The sequence below is a fragment of the Mycteria americana genome, chromosome 8, assembly GCF_035582795.1.
Source record: "Mycteria americana isolate JAX WOST 10 ecotype Jacksonville Zoo and Gardens chromosome 8, USCA_MyAme_1.0, whole genome shotgun sequence".
NCBI classification, from domain to species: Eukaryota; Metazoa; Chordata; class Aves; order Ciconiiformes; family Ciconiidae; genus Mycteria; species Mycteria americana.
This window is the reverse complement of record NC_134372.1, coordinates 32,035,378-32,052,675: the sequence shown is the minus strand read 5'-3', so window position 1 is coordinate 32,052,675 and position 17,298 is coordinate 32,035,378. Positions and strand designations below refer to the sequence as shown.

At 41.5% G+C, this 17,298-nt stretch overlaps 1 protein-coding gene across 3 annotated transcripts in view; it reads left to right on the top strand.

Moving 5' to 3' along the window:
* The first annotated feature begins 10,158 nt into the window (after positions 1 to 10,158).
* Positions 10,159 to 17,298, top strand: part of CHD9 (chromodomain helicase DNA binding protein 9) — a 102,371-nt gene continuing 95,231 nt past the window's right edge. For all 3 annotated transcript variants that reach the window (XM_075510626.1, XM_075510627.1, XM_075510625.1), the window contains exon 1: positions 10,159 to 10,343. The gene's annotated coding sequence lies outside the window, so the exon portion shown is untranslated. The remainder of the gene's footprint in view (positions 10,344 to 17,298) is intronic.

Genomic DNA, 17,298 nt, shown 5'->3' with positions numbered 1-17,298 from the left:
TCTTTCATATTTCCACTGAGAAAAACCATTCTAGACCAAAACTTTAAATCCAATGAATGTGTGGATTAAAGGTAAACAATACAAAAAAAGGACTCTGCTTTAGAGTTCAGACACTATTTTAGAAGTTATGTAATGACAACTTCCGTATCAGACCCAATACCTTTGGGTTTTCTTCCTTAAAGCACAGAATTAAATATATATACCAAAAAACAGTTTGCAGAATTAGGAACAATTCATCCACAACAACTAATTACTCTTTCAGGAGTCAGACCTTGAGGCAAGAGAACGCTATCAAGTGTAAAGACAAACATGTTCCTCCAGCTGTTTGCCATACTTATTGGACATAATAAACTTGATATGCTGGAGGCTATAATTAATCTTTACTAAGTGAACACTCCTCTTACCATGACTTGCCTACTGAGCTGTCTAATGACACTTAAGACTTTGATAAGTAAATAAATTAGTTCATTATGGTCAGACAGTCTTTCCTTTTTTAAAAAAAAAAAAAGATCACAGATTTCTCTATGTAGCTTGCCTTACTCAGTCATCACCGACTACAATACTTTGACCCTGAAGCTGACAAAAGGATGTTCCGTTTCAAAGCTCTCAACTCAAATTTCTGCATTACTTTGAATAATTTAATTTCTGTTTTTAAAAAAAAAAAAGAGTTGGCAATCTTTACTGATAAGAGCCTGGTTTTAAAATGAGTTATGTTGGAGAGTGATATTATTTGCCTTTCTGTTACTCAAATCTCATGGCAAGGCTTATGTCTCACAATAACATGCACAAAAGTAAAGTTGCAGTGCCCTCTTGTGAGCAGTCAAATCTCGTTTTTGCAGAAGTAATTTTAGCATTGATATTGTGAGGGTTGGGCAGCATTTGTGCTACAAACTGCCTTTTCTTAAGTAGAAGCACGGCACATATATATACGCACCTCCTCCATCTAACCGTTCTGAAACTGATAAAGATGCTCATATAAAAAACGAAAGAATACTTAAATTACACTGAACTCAGTAAAAAGGGAAATAGACTAATTTCTTTATTCCTAAATTCCAAATAGGAGAAACCAAAAACCAGTTTCTTGGAGCCATTATCATGGATCACAATCTCCTTTTATAACGTGCTATTGAAAAAACCCACAAAACCACATGCGTGCACACACACACTCAAGAAGCCCTCCTACAATTTAAGCATTAAATAACTAGACTGACAAGGATTGGAGGGAAAGGTAACTATTGGTGGAAGTTTAAAAAAAGAGGAAGGAAAACCATTTGTAGTAGGGAGAGTAAAAGCAGTAAAGCAGTTGAACAATCAAACCCAGTATAGCCAAAATGCAATCCTAATTCCTAGATGTCCATGGGGAACAATTAGAAGATGGTGATAAAAGTCTGTAGAGGCAATGTGTGGCTAGTTGGATAGAACAAATATTTAAGATTTCATTTTTAGTGAACTACAGTTAGAAGTTAGTTAAAAGTCAGCAATTTAACTCTCAGTCATCCCAAGGCCAATTTTTGTATTTCACCACATTACAAAATACAAGATCAGTTACAAATATCTGAAAATTTACTAAAGTTTTATGGCACCAATAGAAAACTAAACAACACAGAAGGACCAGAAACAGTACCATACAATTGATTCTGTTGCTTAGGAAGTACATGTTAGAATGTTCTAATGCCTAGGAAGTATGTTAGCTTTCTGAAAAGCGTCAGTGTGTTATCTGCCAATAAATATTTTGCTAAAAGACTCAAATTTCTCATTTCCCTTGCATAGATCTGGTTTATTGTCTGCAGTAATAGTCAACCATTGAATAAATACAATCTCCAGTAGGCTAAGCTGTGCATTACTGTTTCAGTAAGGTTTCCACAGGTAACATTTAAAAAGGCCTTTAAGTTAAATTTTGCCATATTCTTGCACTTCATGACTGGTAAAGAAGTTTCACAGAAATTAAGCTTAACGCAAGAAATGCAAGCCAGAACATTCACAAGTCTTTAAAAGTTCATCTTACCACATTAAGTAATCACTTGTAAGCAGATGTTAAATATTTGACTTCAGCCCAGAGAGTCAAGGTCCAAAGGAAATTTATTTGTTTAGGCCCAGATCCAAAGAATTATTTCAACTGAATTTAGGAACACGGGTCCAAATTGCTGCAAAACCCCAATGAAACAAAACCTCTCTCCTGTGACCTTCTAAAACCACTGGCAGACAGCCACATCGCTGCTCTGCCTTCAGCTCCCTCTTGGACAGTTTCAGTACTGCAGACGAGTAGAACGGCTGCAGCCAGCTTGCGTGGCTCTTACAGTACTCGGGCTTTACTAGGAATTGCGTAAATCACTTTAACCAAATGACTGATGAATCCCACACGGTTTACCTCGAATCAGTCCTCAAGAGAAGATACTTTGGGGAACACAGATGTAAAACTTCTAAAGAAGTTTTACAATCAGTACCCTACTGAAAATTGCATGGCAAGTGCAGCAGTCACACAGAGCCGCTATACAGAGTACAGGAGGTGTACTATACAGACCAACAAGATCTGTGGTCTAGAGCAGATGATCCAAGTTGATTACTGCAGTGCATATATTTTAAGTGCTCAACTACACATTTTACAGAATTCAGTAATATTAGCAGTTATTCCATGATACCTTAGGAACTCACAAGACAACAATCTGCACAAGCTATATGGTACTGATGAAATTTACATAGTAACAAATTTATTTCACACAAGTCTTGAACTGCAGATCTTGCTTCTACATATATCGAGTTAAAAGCAAAGGGAAGATGGTTCACTTAAAAAATGCAATGCATGACTGAGACCAAAAAAATTAAATATATTTTTTTAAATTTTTAATTTAAGAGCAGATGAGTTTTAGTCTAAGTTAACAATACAGAATTATAAAGAACACATCCTCGTTTTGAGGTTCATTATTACTTGGCTATTACCTCAGTGCAAATTTGAGGTTTATGTACTGAAGCCAACACTGACAAGAGATTGAATCACTGTTTCATAGCTTCATTACAAGTTTTGTAAAGCAACCAATGATAATCCACATTTCTCATCAGACAAAAAGTTGACTAGTTGGTTTGGCATGTTACATGATTTAGATTTACAAAACAAATTTCTGAACATGTTCAAGATAGCACAGGAGATTTCTGAAGACATTCTAGGGATCTGGTATTAGAAAACAAGCTTCAGGAAAGCAAGTTCTTGCCACTCCTCCAGCCTGTCTAGATCTCTGAATGGCAGTCTTGTCATTGAGCATGTCAACTGGTCTTCCCCCATTTTCATGTCACCTGCAAACTCCTCTCAGCAATTGATAAAGACTTTAAACAGAACTAGTCTCAGGATGGATCCCTGTGGTATTCTGTTTAGAATTTGTATAGACCATTAAACACTCTCCACGCCCGATCATCCAACCAGTCTACCACTCATCTGGTTATCTGCCCATTCAGAGCATAAAGTCCTAACTTGGACATCTGAATATTGCAGGAGATGGTGTGAAAAGCTTTGCAAAAGCTGAGATAAGTGACATCCACTGCTCTCCTGTCATCCACAAAGCTAGTGATTTTATCATAGAAAAATACTCCATATCCTGTAACATTAGTTCTTGCCTACCAGACAAGGACATCTTTAACTTTACTGGCAGCTAAAAATTCAGCTTTAAAAAAAGGAAAATTAATGTTAACAGCTTCAGAGCAAAAGTGTATCTACGCAAAGACCACAAGAGGGCAGCAGAAGCTTTCTACACTTAGTAACAAAAAGTTTAGTCTTGTACGGCTGGTTTTGAGCGCCCATTCATACTGCTCAGTCATGCTCTGCTTTATCAAGTCACATCAGATCAATGAATGCCTCACGCAAAACTAAGATATCAAGCCCAAACTCTTCAAACACCTATCTGTGATGATAGGGCTCTCATGAGGCAATACATGCATGCTGCACTATAGGAAACAAGTCAATTTCCAGGGTTTATTTCACTGGCTTAGTATTACATAAAGAGTAAAAGGGAATTAAGAGTAAGACATAATATAATTAATATAATTAACAGTTTGTTGCCTGTTTTGTGGCAGTACACTTTTATAAAGTCAGGAAACAAACAGCATTTTACACCATAGTACTACATTAAAACTTAACATTTTAGGGATTTACTTCATATGCTGCTCACACTTGATGACACTATGCATACCAATATGGATGTCCACGTTACATAAAACAGTATTTCCAGCTGAATTTTCAGAGGTGCCTAACAGAACCCAGTACATAGATCATACCAGTACTCATGAATTACTGTTTTTTCTGAGAAGTTTAAGGAGCCACAACACTACTATCCGACTTCACAGCTAGTTTTGGACTGCAAAACAGTCCTGAAGCTAGGAACCCTAACAAGTTTAGTAGAGCTACATGGGCAAGTGCCACAAGCCTATTGATTATGATTAGTAAACCTATTTATAGTACAACTGTTCTTGACTACAATTTTGTTTTTCCTTCAGGAGGGTTCCTTCCCTACTACAGTCTCAGAATACAGTGGCTGACAAACTAGTAACTTACTCTTACATTTTATTTTGTACAAACTACCTGAAGAGTTTCTAAACCTCCTTTTTAACTAGTCTGAAGTGTTTCCCTATCTAGTATTTGGAATTAGGTGAAGCTTCACACTGATACTGCCTTTACTTCCCACTCCTTACCAAAGGCTTTGAATCTTTAACATATATCTGATTTTCCCATAGTATGTGCTTACCACTTTCACATGAGTAAGAGCACCAAAAACCTTCAACAGGGAGTAGTAGTTACCACTAATCCTCTATCCATCTTTACAAAGAAAACCCTGTGGCTATAACTACTCAAATATCCCTTTGAGTAGACAGTCTTGTCTCACAACACCTGAAAAGAGCTCTTTGCATGTCCTACTAAAGAAGAAAGCAAAGGAAAACAACAGCAAAGAACAGAATTCAGTTCTAGCAGGAGACCTACTACCATCTCACAGTCAGGAACCAGACACCTCCATAATAGTTTTTGTATTAAAAAACCAAAAGCACACCTTGACTTTAAATCACTCATATACTATCCCTCTCCTTTCTCCTCCTCATAAGAGCTACTTAGTCCTTACTTAAGAAAATCCTAAAAGTTTTCCCAAAGTCAAGAAGCAGTTCTCAACTCCAGCAACATTTAAAGCCAGCCCAGGAACAATAAACACAAATAGTTAGTCCTACAGTAAATACATCCTAGTAAAAAGTATTTAACAGCACAAAACTTCAAAGAGAATGCTACACTCACTCTAAACTCTACATTCAAAAATCAAGTAATGGCATATCCATTCAGTCTCTATAGATAGAAACAAACAGAAAAGAATTGAAGATAAAAACAGGAAAGATACATTTTTTAAAAGCTCTAAGTACTGCGTTCACTTTCAGCATCTTACTTATTAGCACAATTCAAAATACTCACCCTATTACCAGATCACTTAAGCTACTTCCAGGCTTCCTCTAGACTTTAGAAACAGCATAAAATCTCCAACATATTTCTACTTTAATAAAACCTCTTAGCTGCTATTTCTACAACTATTAACTATAAGGGCTACTTTCTTCCTAGCACAAGTGCCTAGAAGAGGTCCTGTATCACCCTTCTTCTTTGAACGTGATCTTTATAGACTACATTTTAAACCCCAATTCACAAATCTCCTAAGTCTCAGCACCCAGATCCACAAACTGGCCTCAGCCTATCAAGATATAAACTTCTGTTCTCTCAAAAGACAATGCAGCAAACCTTTGCCAAAACCTAAAATTGGTTACTGCCAGCAATCCCCTAAAAAATATGCTTTTTAAATGTCTTAATGACAATATAACTTAGTAAAAAAAAAAACTTTTTCAGTAAGTTCAGATTTAAAGTGTTCTCCTTTTACGCTGCCTATTTCATGACAGCCTTCATTTTAGTACTATCATTATGGTTTTACCAATTAACAGTGTACTTGTGGCTGTCATTGTGGCAAGCAGACAGTCAAACTACAGATGTAGGTGTTTGAGGAAACAGTAATGGAAGCAGTTTTAGAAATCAGCATTTTGATACCCTAACTGCAGGTTTACTCAATTTAAATCAGTAGTTTCCAGCTGCCAGGTAAACTTTTAGGACATATCCTCCTGAGAGTAAAACATTCTAGCTGCCGAGAGATTTCCATCTTACAAAGTAGATTACTTGCAAATTTAATTAGTAATCAGATTTTTATTTGTAGTTGTTCATCACAATATTAAAGGTTTATATTCAAAATTCCAGCTTCTCTTTCTGATCCATACCCTTGGAGGCAATTGTTCCCACACACAGAGTCAAAAGAATTAAATTTTGTCCTAATCTAAAAAGATTTATAACCATACCCGTGTCTACATCTGCCTCTGCAAGGCCATGAGAGAAACCATCTGCTTCCAGGTACCTACTTTGCATCAGCAAAGTTTCACATCTGCAGGTGTACAGCAGCGTAGCTGCTCCTTGCAGCAGTTGTACGTTCCAGATCAAACAAAGCTACAAACTGCCAGCCAACAGCACAACAAAACCAAGCAGAGCTCCCCAGTTTGAACTGTATGGGAACCTACGACTTTGAATATATTCAGAGGTAAAACGACACGATGTGAGCTTACCCTCACCTTGCAGACTTGTTAATGGCTCCAAAAGTAATCCAGAGAAAGTGTTTTGTTCCCTACTTATGCTGCAGGTTGCAGAGGCAATACACCAAGCAGCCAAAGCACCTCAGCAAAGGCCCAGTTTGCATGGCACTACAAGTCTTCACCTGCATCACAGATTCCTACCAGGCTTTTACAGCGTGTCTACAAAGACATATGAAGAGTTGCTCTAATAGCAGCAATCTGTGCAGACAGCTGCTCTTTGCTTTCCCAAGTCACACAGAGTGGCTACTGAGAAGGATCAAAGCAGTCACTGTGGCAACAGTGGAATCTCAGCAGCTGATTCAGTGCATGTGAGCGTCATTCCTGCCCTGACCTCAATACCCCTGCAGCAACTTCCATGGATAATCAAAGTACAAGAAACCAGGCAAGCACAGCAACCAATTTCCTCTGTTGTTTTTTCTTGGAAAATTTTATCCCACACTCACAGAAGGATAAAGGATGAGAGCCCTTGTTTTGAGTACCCAGGACTTCTCCCTGTATAGACTACAATGTGTTACAAGGCACACACATGGTAAATCCTAAGGCAGAATGAATTGCTATAGTTCTGCAGGAGTCAAGACCATAAAAAAATGCATGTGTTCTAACTCTGTTGTACATGGGACATCTGAAGAAAAATATTTATGGAAATAAAGGAGGGGACACGGTATTCTTCCACACTTACCAAACCCAACATTTTAGAAGAGTCATCTGTATGCTATGATGGATCAAGGCAATATAATTAATTACATTGTGAAGTAGTGGTGCTGCAAAAACAAAGATCTCATAAAATGTATAAAACCTGCTAAAATTATGATTGCTTGAAACAATAGTAGAATTTCAGGGTGATGATATAAAGTGGTAGAAGTTTAAACCTACTAAAATTACAATTGTTTGAAACAATAGTAAGATTTTGAGGTGGTGATATAAAGTGGCAGAAGTTTTGATGGAAAGAAAATTTAACACTGCGCAAAAGCAACCTCCAAAACTGATGAGATATTGACATGTTTAAGAAAATGAAGCCCAAAACAAAAATCAACATTTAATTCTGTACATTTAAGCAACCTGGTTTTTTTTCTAAGAGGATCCATCCAGACATTAAGTGTTCATGAGAGTCAATATCCTTTTGAGCAACAGAATAACCAGTCACATGATCCTATTTTCAGTCATTCATGTGATTTATCATTCTAAGCCTGTGCTCTCAATTTATGACATTACCATTCATGCTATCCACAGCTGAGAGCCCTTCACAATGTTACAATAGTGTTGATAGCTTTATTAAGGAAGTACTACAATTGGCTGGCTAATTCTAATAAAAGGGTGAAGGCTGTCTTTTTTTTTTTTCCCTAAAAGTACTTGCTTCTTTCTCTCTGGAGATTAGAGAAGCAGATATATGTGTTTTCTTTTAGAAAACACTATGATGAAAAAAAATCAGGTATATTCATTTTTTTAAAGTTGCTCTCAATTGTTAGTGAGAGAAAGGGAAATTAAAAAGAAGTAAAACCTATAGGGCTGGTTAAAAGAAGAAAGATAGTATAGAAACTTTAGCATAACTGTTAACAGTAGTCTTTCTGAACAGTCTGAGAGCAAGATCAAAGTTTTAGCTACGAAGGTACTGAGAATTAAGGAGAAAGACAAAGGTGCTGTAAAACTAAAACATTCACGCTTGCTTAAAGCTTTGCATTCTGAACGAATGCTGACTAACAACCTACCTTATGCTTGCATCTACAGAAGCTCAGTTGAGCTAGTGAGAAACCCTGAACTTGATTAATGTATTACAATATATAATTAAGCATATAAGATACACAAGAAGTCTGATATTGGGTATAATGACAAACTCTTATCTTAAATGATATCCTAAATATAGAAGCAACAGGTTGGAGATAACTGCAAGTATATCCCTAGTTCCCTGTTAGCAAACTACAGAAGGAAGCCTTAGGATGAGATTACTCATTACCTCTGTGCATCCAGTCCTCCCAGGCACAATATCCAAGTGTAGGTAACTCTGATCAGGAATTCTCTTGCATTCCTGAAATTCTTAATTTAGTCCTTAGATCAACTCAGCAAGAGTTATGTAATTGCTCACCTGAAGAGTTTTTTCTATTTATATGCCACTATAGACAAAACTGCAAGCAAGCCCCCTCAGTTGATTCTCCTTTCAACCATGCTAGAAACTCACGCCTCCAACTTTTTGCTCTGGTCTACTACTACAGGGAAATGGGTCCTGTAACAACTTTGTTGCTCAAGACTCTTTAAAAGTTACTTCAGATAATATGAATGTAAAGTGTTTTCTTTATTAACAGCTAGTTCTAAATTTTGATCTTGAAATCAGTATTTGCTATGTAATGCACTTTGCTTTATATGATTGAACAAGTATTATGTAAAAGCAAAGGGAAAGGCTTATAGTTAACTTTGTAAGAATGTACGTGCCCTGTTGGCATATTCAAGCGATCCATTTGAAAATGGCTTGAAATGGTGTGCCTGAGGTTATGCTCGCCCTGTCTGGTGTCCACCTTTATTTGCCTTTGAAAGGCGGGAATTCTCTTTGCTCTCACTGCTGGTACTTGGGCTTCAAGGCAAAATCTGGCGATGCCACCAATAGGTCAAATTAACTGAAGTCCCGGTGGCCCAGGCTCTCCCTAGAGAGAGTCATAGCTAAGTACCAAGCTGTACTCGAGTGGAGGTGTTAAGCGAACCCCCAATATTTTAATAAAGTGAACGAACGTATGCACGTTGGGCCACGCGGCAGCCCTCCTCCCGTGAGGTAACGCCGCGGCAGGAATCCCGGCCCCGGCGGCGAGGCGGGCTCGGCTCTGCCCCGAGGCGCTGGGCCGCCCGCCGCGCTCGTCATGAGGAAACCACCGACGGCGACTGCGTAAGCGCCTCGCGGAAACGTGCCGGAGCCCCAAGTTTCCTTTTCCCAGGGAAAATCCCCGCTCCCCCCGCCGCCCAGGGGCCGGCACTCCGGGCGGGCGCCGCTCCAGCCAGCGCCGCGGCGGCCTCTCTTCAGCGGGGGCGCCGCCGGCAGCGGGGCCTGCCCAGCCATCTCGGGCCTGGCCTCTGCCGGAGCCTCCAGAGTAAACGCGCCCGGGATTGGCTTTTCTCAGCGAAGGGGGCCATATTGGATCAGCTCACCCCGCCGCTCACACACCATTTTATCGGCTCCGCCGCGGCTCCCCCCGACCCGCCCCCCCCCCCGCTCAGGGCTGCCCCCTCCCGCGGGGGCTGCGGCGCGAGGTGAAGGTGTCTCGGGAAGGAAATCCGCACGCTCCCGTTTCCCCTCTCCGCCTCCTCGCACACCCCTCCCCTGCGCACACCCCTTCCCCTGCTCGCGTCCTCACTCCGCCCTCCTCTTCCTTCCCCCCGCTCGCGGGCCCCCTCCAGCCCCCGCCGCTCACACCCCGCTCGCTCCCTCCCTTCCCGAGGCGCCGTGTCAGCGCGCGGCGGCGGCCCCCGCGCGGGCGGCCAATCAGCGCGGGGGTGACAAATATGCAAATGCGCCCCCCAGCCCGTCCCCGCGGGTTCGCTGGGGCCGGTGGGGTCGCGCCGCGGAGCGAGTGAAACTTCGCCCACAGCCCAGCCGCCCCTCCCGCCCTGCCTGCGCGGTGGGCGGCGGGGGGAGGAGAGCCAGTCACGCCGCGCCGCCCTCGCCCGCTCCGCCGCCGCCCGCCTCTCCCGGCCTGCGCCAGCCACCCTGCCACCCGGTAAGTGCCGCCCTCGGCCAGCGGCTCCCTGGGCGCCCGGGGGGGCGGGGGGGAATCCCCGAGGGGGGAGGGGAAGCCGCCGCCGCTCCTGCCGCCGCCTCTGAGCCGCCGCGTCTGCCCGAGGCCGCCCCGGCGGGGAGCTGTCAGGCGCGGGGCATCTCCTCCTCCTCCTCCTCCTCCCCCCCGCGCGTGTGCCTCCTGCCGGGCAGCGGTGGCGGCTCCAGGCGCCGCCGCCGCCGCGTAATGGCGAACCCGGCGGTGAGTACGTGCGAAGGGACGGGCTGCTCCCCGCCACCTCCGGAGCAGGCCGCGCTCCAGGTGCCGGAGACACCGGCTGGCCCCGGCGCCCCTTCGGCCCCCCCCGCCCCTCCTCCCGCCGGGGGACGGCGCGGCGCGGCCTGCTCGCCGCCCGGGCTCTCCCCGCCGCCCCGCCTCGACCTGCTTCCGCCCCTCGCCGACACCGGCGGTGGAGCCGGCGGGCGCAGGGCTCTTCGTCGGTCCCTCGCACCTCTCCGGCGGAGGTGGGAGGAGGAAGCGGGGCGGCGGCGAGGCGAGCTTTTCCTGGGGGCGGCGGGGGTGGAGCGGGGCAGGATGGAGGCGGTGGGGCGGGCGGGGGCGCCCAGGGATGCGGTCCCCGCCGCCCCCGTTCTCCCTGCCCCGCAGCGGGGCTGAGGAGGCGGCGCGGGGCCCGCGGGCAGAGGGGCGGCCGGCGGGCGGGGGCAAAGTTTGGAGGGGAGGAATTGGGCCTTCCTTAGGTAGCGGGGTGGGGGGAAGAGGCTGGATGTCCTGCCCCCGACCTCTTTAAGGTAAGGAGGTGGCAGGCTAAGGGAAGAGGGCTGGTCTCCTCAGGGAAGTCGGAGGAAGAGGTGGGATGTGTCTCTCTCCTCCAGCGAGAAGGTGGCAGTGGGAGGAAAGGGCTGGGTGGAGGAAGGTAGAGCAAGAATATCTCCAGCCACCCTATGTCGTTTAGGAAGGGGGCTGCGTGGCAGGGAAGGGATGTGGCACCTTCCCAGGCAGAAAAGTGGGAATGTTAGACCTGCTTTCTCGCTACGCAAGATAATAGAGGTGGGCAGAGGGAGGAATTAAAATTATTTCCCAGGGCAAGCGAAGCAGTAGGAAAAAGAGGAGCTGAGTTTGGCAGCCCACTGTCTTGGATCCACGACAACAGAAAACGTGGGAGCTGGGGAAAGGAATATGGAAGGGGAGGGTTGGCATTGGGTTGAGGTGTGTCTGGGAGAAATGGAGATGGGCATGCAGTCTGCTGTCCTCCTGGGGTGAGGGGAACCGGTGGCACATGGCCGCAGGTTCCCACTGCATGGGTAGAGGCTTAAAAAGGGACTTACTTGGCTGTGAAAGTGCAAGGTTGGAATTTATGGACTGGCATTTTCCAGGTAGGGGCTGCAAGCTGACTTCCTTCAGGGATGGCAAGGAGCGAGGATTTTGAGGCTAGCTCAGTATCGTATGTATGTAGCGCTGGGTGGATAGGTGGCATGCGTCTTTATTCTAGTGAAGTGGAGAAATTACACTATTTCCTACTGAGGCTTAAAAGCAGTGAAATGTTAAAACCCCTTCATTCCCTCTTCACTCACAAATTTTCGTGAACAGGGATAAAAACCAGGTGAGGAGAGTCCAGAATTCTCTCATTTGGCTGTATAGCTTTGACATCGAGGTTGATGCATACGCTTTCAGTTCATAAGAAACAGTTTGCACTCCTCACTGTCTTTGTATCATAAGTGCCTTGAATCTTTAGCAACTAAAAACTTCTTTCAGTTTGTGAAAGTTGTTTAACTTCATCAGTGTGAGAAGATACAGCTAAGTCTCCCTCCCTTACGTAGAAGAGATCTGAACCCTTTAGTGTTATAATGCGTGCTCATGGGGGACAAAATAACAATCTGTGTAAAGGGATAAGGTTTCTAGTTCTCTTGTGTCTTTTTTAAGACTTTGTAAGAAGTAGACGTAAAAAGTAATCCTCTTCCTCTCAGGAAAACGAGGCCCATCAGTCGTTAAGAGCTCTCTGCATCTGTTTTTAAACTGGTGTCATTTGACACCATCAAGTTTCCATTTGGCAAGTATGAGGTAAAATAATTATTTCACCTTGTTTTACATGTAGTCATTTGTATGCAAATATAAATATGTTTAGCATTCAAGGCAGAATATTAACTTTCAGTCATCTTTGAGCAGTATTTGGATTTTTAGCCTGGCTCTGAGTTTTAATTTATTGGTGCATAGATCAACTTTTTGCTAGTTTCTTTCACAAGGTAAATATTTTAAAATTAATAATTATTCCTATCTTATACTTTGTTAACTGTTAAAGAATGAGTAACAATTAGTATCTTTTGGTTTCACCTACTCACAACATTTCTACACACCTCCAACCCCTCACACCCCCAACTAAGAATGACTTTTTCATTGTTCCTGCATCTGGCAGATGAGGCTTCCAAAGTGCCATGGATGTCAATGCCCAGTTTTTGTAAACCAAAGAGCAAAAATTAATATACATTATTACATGTTCCTGAAAGTTAACCAATTCGGGGATCCCTGTGCCAGGCCCTATGTATAAATCAAGGGCACACAGAGAAGTTAGTGGGAAGTAAAGTAGGATGTGAACTTCAGATATTGACAACTCTGTGGTTACTGCCCATTGTGAACTCTCTAACCTTAAAGTAAATGTGAAGTAGCTTTCTCTTTTTTTTTTTTTTTTTTTTTTTTTTTCCCCCGACCGGTGGGTAAGCTACGTCAATTTACTTTGCATTTATGAGATAAGGGCAGGCACATAGGTAGTTACAGTGTGTCTGCGCTGGTTTAGTTTGTGCTAACTTGTTTGTTTTTAACCAAGTAGTTCAATTTATAAGAATTCATGCTGCTCTTCATGATGAAGATGCATTAACTTATTTCACGCTGAGTAAAGCTGTCATTTTTATTGGAAAAAGAACTGGAATTTTGAGTCTCACAATTTTTCAAGAATTTTGAGGAATCTCATCACCTACTCATTCCACATGAGCTGCTGGTGCTAAATGCTCCTGAAGATTAGTCCAAGAATTCAGTCATGGAGAAATGTTGATAAAAGCACAGTGTGGTTTTTAAAAAGTATTTTTAGTGATGTTATCTAAAAGATGTATGACATGAACCACTACTGAGAGACTATAGAGGCCCTGAAACAGGCATTGTTCATTTGTTTCCTTTTATGAGAGACAAGTTAGTGATGCGGGCAGATTAAAAAAAAAGATTGACGCGCTGCTTTAAAATTGCCTTGTTCATGCAACCCATAAAGTAAATAGATGCACTTTTGTTCTTACTTGCTTTATATGGCTAATTGTAAGAAATTTTTTTTTTGGTGTATGTTACGATTTTACAATACAAATTTTTCCTATAATTAAAGTACGTGTATCCTTCAAACACTTCAAAAGTACAGGTAAGCTGGACGATTATATATTTTATGGGTCAGGATTCCTTACAGTGCATTTTTTTCTTTTATATCAGTCTTGTAGAAATAAGTGTCCAAACACTGCATCATTGTCTGTCTTTGATACTTTTCATGCAATTTAGGATGAGGAGAAGTTGGATCTGGTGGAGTTGAATGGCATGATCCTATTCATTACTGGATTGAAGTATTCTACTTCTTTCCACCACTGTTTATGAACTAAATTCTCAGCAGCATTTCGTACTTACGTTCATAAATCATCCAGTTGAAATATTTTTCTGTGTGTAACTGAAATCCAGTAACCTTTAGTGCTCAGTGTCTTTTCTAACCAAACTAGTTTTGTGGATACTTTCTATTCTTCCACTGACCTATCTTTATTTGTCCTTTAATGGTCTTGGTTCTATCAAACTATGGATCTGTGAGCTTAATGAACACTTAGAAATCTCACACTCACTTGGGCTCATGTAGTGTGCTCTCATTCTATTTTCTAGTGCTCTTCCTGTAGTTAGAAATGCTGCTTCAAGAATGCCGGGTATCTGCGTACACATAAATGGGTGATGGAGAAACCATCTGTTTATTTAGTCAAACATTCAAGAATTGATGGTTAGCATTATTGGAAATATTTTGGGGTATTACTGAAGTATTCTCTTTCCCCTTCAGCAAAAGAAACTATGATGCTAAGAAGTAATTCTTTTGCTGATACAACCACCACCGGAAAGAGTTTGCAGCTCTTGCTTTGGCTGAAGGAATAGCAGGGTTCTCATATTTTTTCCGTCTGGCCAATTCATAAGTGTGAGAGCAAGCTGGCCAAAAGTCAAACAGGCTGAACATGCGACTTTCTTATTTACAATAGTGCAGAGAGAAGATATCTTTTTTTTTTAAGCAGTATTTTTTTCTAAAGTATTACTTGAAAAAAGTATAATGTGGTTTACAATGACCGTGTTTTTGAGTAACTGCAGTGTTGAAAACTTGTGGAAGACCAGCTCTAAATCAAACACTTTTTAACAATGTGGTTAGCGAAGCTATAGCTTGACTTCAGAAATGTTAGTATCTTAGTAGTACTTTCAAAACATTTATATAGTAGTATTCAGGTGGATACACAGGTACCTCTCAGAACGAGCTTTAGTGATCAAGTAAAACGCTACTTTTGGCAGCACCTTGGAACCGAGTTCCCCTTTCTGTGCTGCCTTTTACATTATGTTCACTTACTAAGCTGCAAGAAACAAGTTACAAGGGAGGAAGCACTTTTTTTTTTTAAACCCAGAATTCAGCAGAAATATATTGGTATGATATGGCATCTGTCAGTGAGCAAACGTGTTGAGGTCTTTAACTTCATTCATACAGATTACCAAAGAGATATCAAATATTAATGTCTTTAGGCTGCCAGTGTACATGCATCTTTCTTTTTTTAAGATACATCTTTTTGTTTTAATCTTAAATCAATTTATAGATTGATTTAAATAGAATTTGCAGGAAGATGGAAAAATGTTTCCATCCTTTTTCTGAAGACAAATAGTAATTTTGACTTTGTTCTTTATCTGAGTCATATTAGAAAATGTAGTCACTCTGGTTACCAAATTATTTCCTTCTGCAATGCATTCATGGGCGCTTTTCCTTTTGTGGCATGAGCAGTATTAAAAGGTTGGTTCACTCTGTTCTGTTGGTCACTAAAATTCAGGAATTCCTCCAAAATTTATTCTGCAAATGACTTTTGAAGAGTGAATGATTTTATTACATTTGATACTTAACACACTAATGAAGAAGGTTTTAAGCTTCAGAGAGATTACATCTGTATAATGGCATGAAAATCTACCCATCTGATATTCCATATGTTAGAAGAAAGCCGAGAATTAAATAGGATATATTTTTGTTTCCAGTTACCCTGTAGTAAAGCCATTGTAGTTAGTGGCTTCCACCAAGATTTAAAAACAGCGTTGGGTAAGACAATGGGCCTGGTTCCATATAATATGGTATTGTTGGCTTCAGCATGTAGTTTTTGAAAGTATTTTTTGCTGGTTTTCAGAAGCTAAACTAAAATTTAGCTTCAGAGCCAGATTTTTAGGTAAATTTTTAAGAATTAATTCATAGATACCCCTGAGGGACAGATGAGTATTGTCCCATTTCATTGGGGGAAGGTTTTTAAAATTCCACTTTGTCAGACTCTTGTGTCAGAGTATTGATGTTATAGTAGAAGAATTCTGGAGTCTCTGTCTGTCTGTTGCAAGTGAATTCAGGAACATGTCCTGAATGTGCTGGAAGCCATGAAACAAGATGGAAAATGTTGTTTTGCTCGAGTTACCAGTTTTAATTGGTTTCCTAATTTAAGAAGAGTATATTGAACAAGTCACAAACTCAAAGTGTCTTGCTTAACATGTGCTTGGGAAGGACTTTTTCAAAAACCTTTCATATCAAATCTCCTTAGAAATAGTTTTTTTAAAAATAGAAAAACTGTATGCAGCCTCTGTCTGAAAGGTGTAGACTTCTGTTATAGATGGAACTCCTTATGCCAGCTAATGAAGCATGGAGTGGGAAGTCTGAACCTATTCTGTTCAGTAGAGTACTATCATGGTATCCTAATCTCGTTGTGTCAAGACTTAAAATGGTGCTGTTTTTTTCCGAATCTTCACAGAGACTTCTCTCTGTCAGTGTCAAGTCTTCGCAACTGTTGTTGGTCTGTGCTTGTAGATCATGATCCATAGGCATCTGTAAAACAGACGTGATCCTTTGTATTGTTCTAGTTGGTACTTCCAGATTATAAACTTGCAGTAGTTCACAAAGATGCCTGTCAGGCTAGAACATGAGAATTGTTGGAAACTAGTGTAATATCAGACTGCGAATTTAAAGAGGACTATGCTGGTTGATGGTCTCTGATGGTTTGTAGTGAAATCTTGGTTTAGGCCACATGTGAAAATGAGAAGGCTTTTTTCTGGTTTTCAATGCAAATGTTTCTCTACATCTTAAAATGGCAATGTAGTTCCTCAGGAAAGATACTGGAATTCAGAAACATATTTTGTAGGTCTAATTTAAGGTGTAATGCTGAAATTTATGACAAAACTACAGAAACCCTGTAATGCTTACATCAGAAATCTGAACAGCACCAAGAGGATTTTCTTTTTAAATTTATAAGGAAGCTTGTGTAACTGTCTTTCTAGTGACCAGAAGTAAACTGTAAATTACAAATATGTTACACAGAATATGTTATTCTAACTCTTTTGACAACTAAAGAGGGTAAAAAGACACTTATATTCTGTACAGATACACTAAGACTTGTGGGCAGATCTCTTAAAGGGAAAAGTTGTTTACAGCGGTATTCAAACCTGAAGAAAAGAACATTGGGAAATTTTGTTATCTGTATTAGAAAAATGAGCAGGAACTCACTGAAGTCCTGAAATTTATGGAAGTCTTCACAGGTACACTTTGGAGAAGCACAATGGCAATAACATTTAAAGAGCAGAACTAGCTACTAGTATAGCTTCCTTCAGTAGCCATGTGGCGAAACCCCTGAACTTCTTAACAGTTATTTTCACTAAAGTA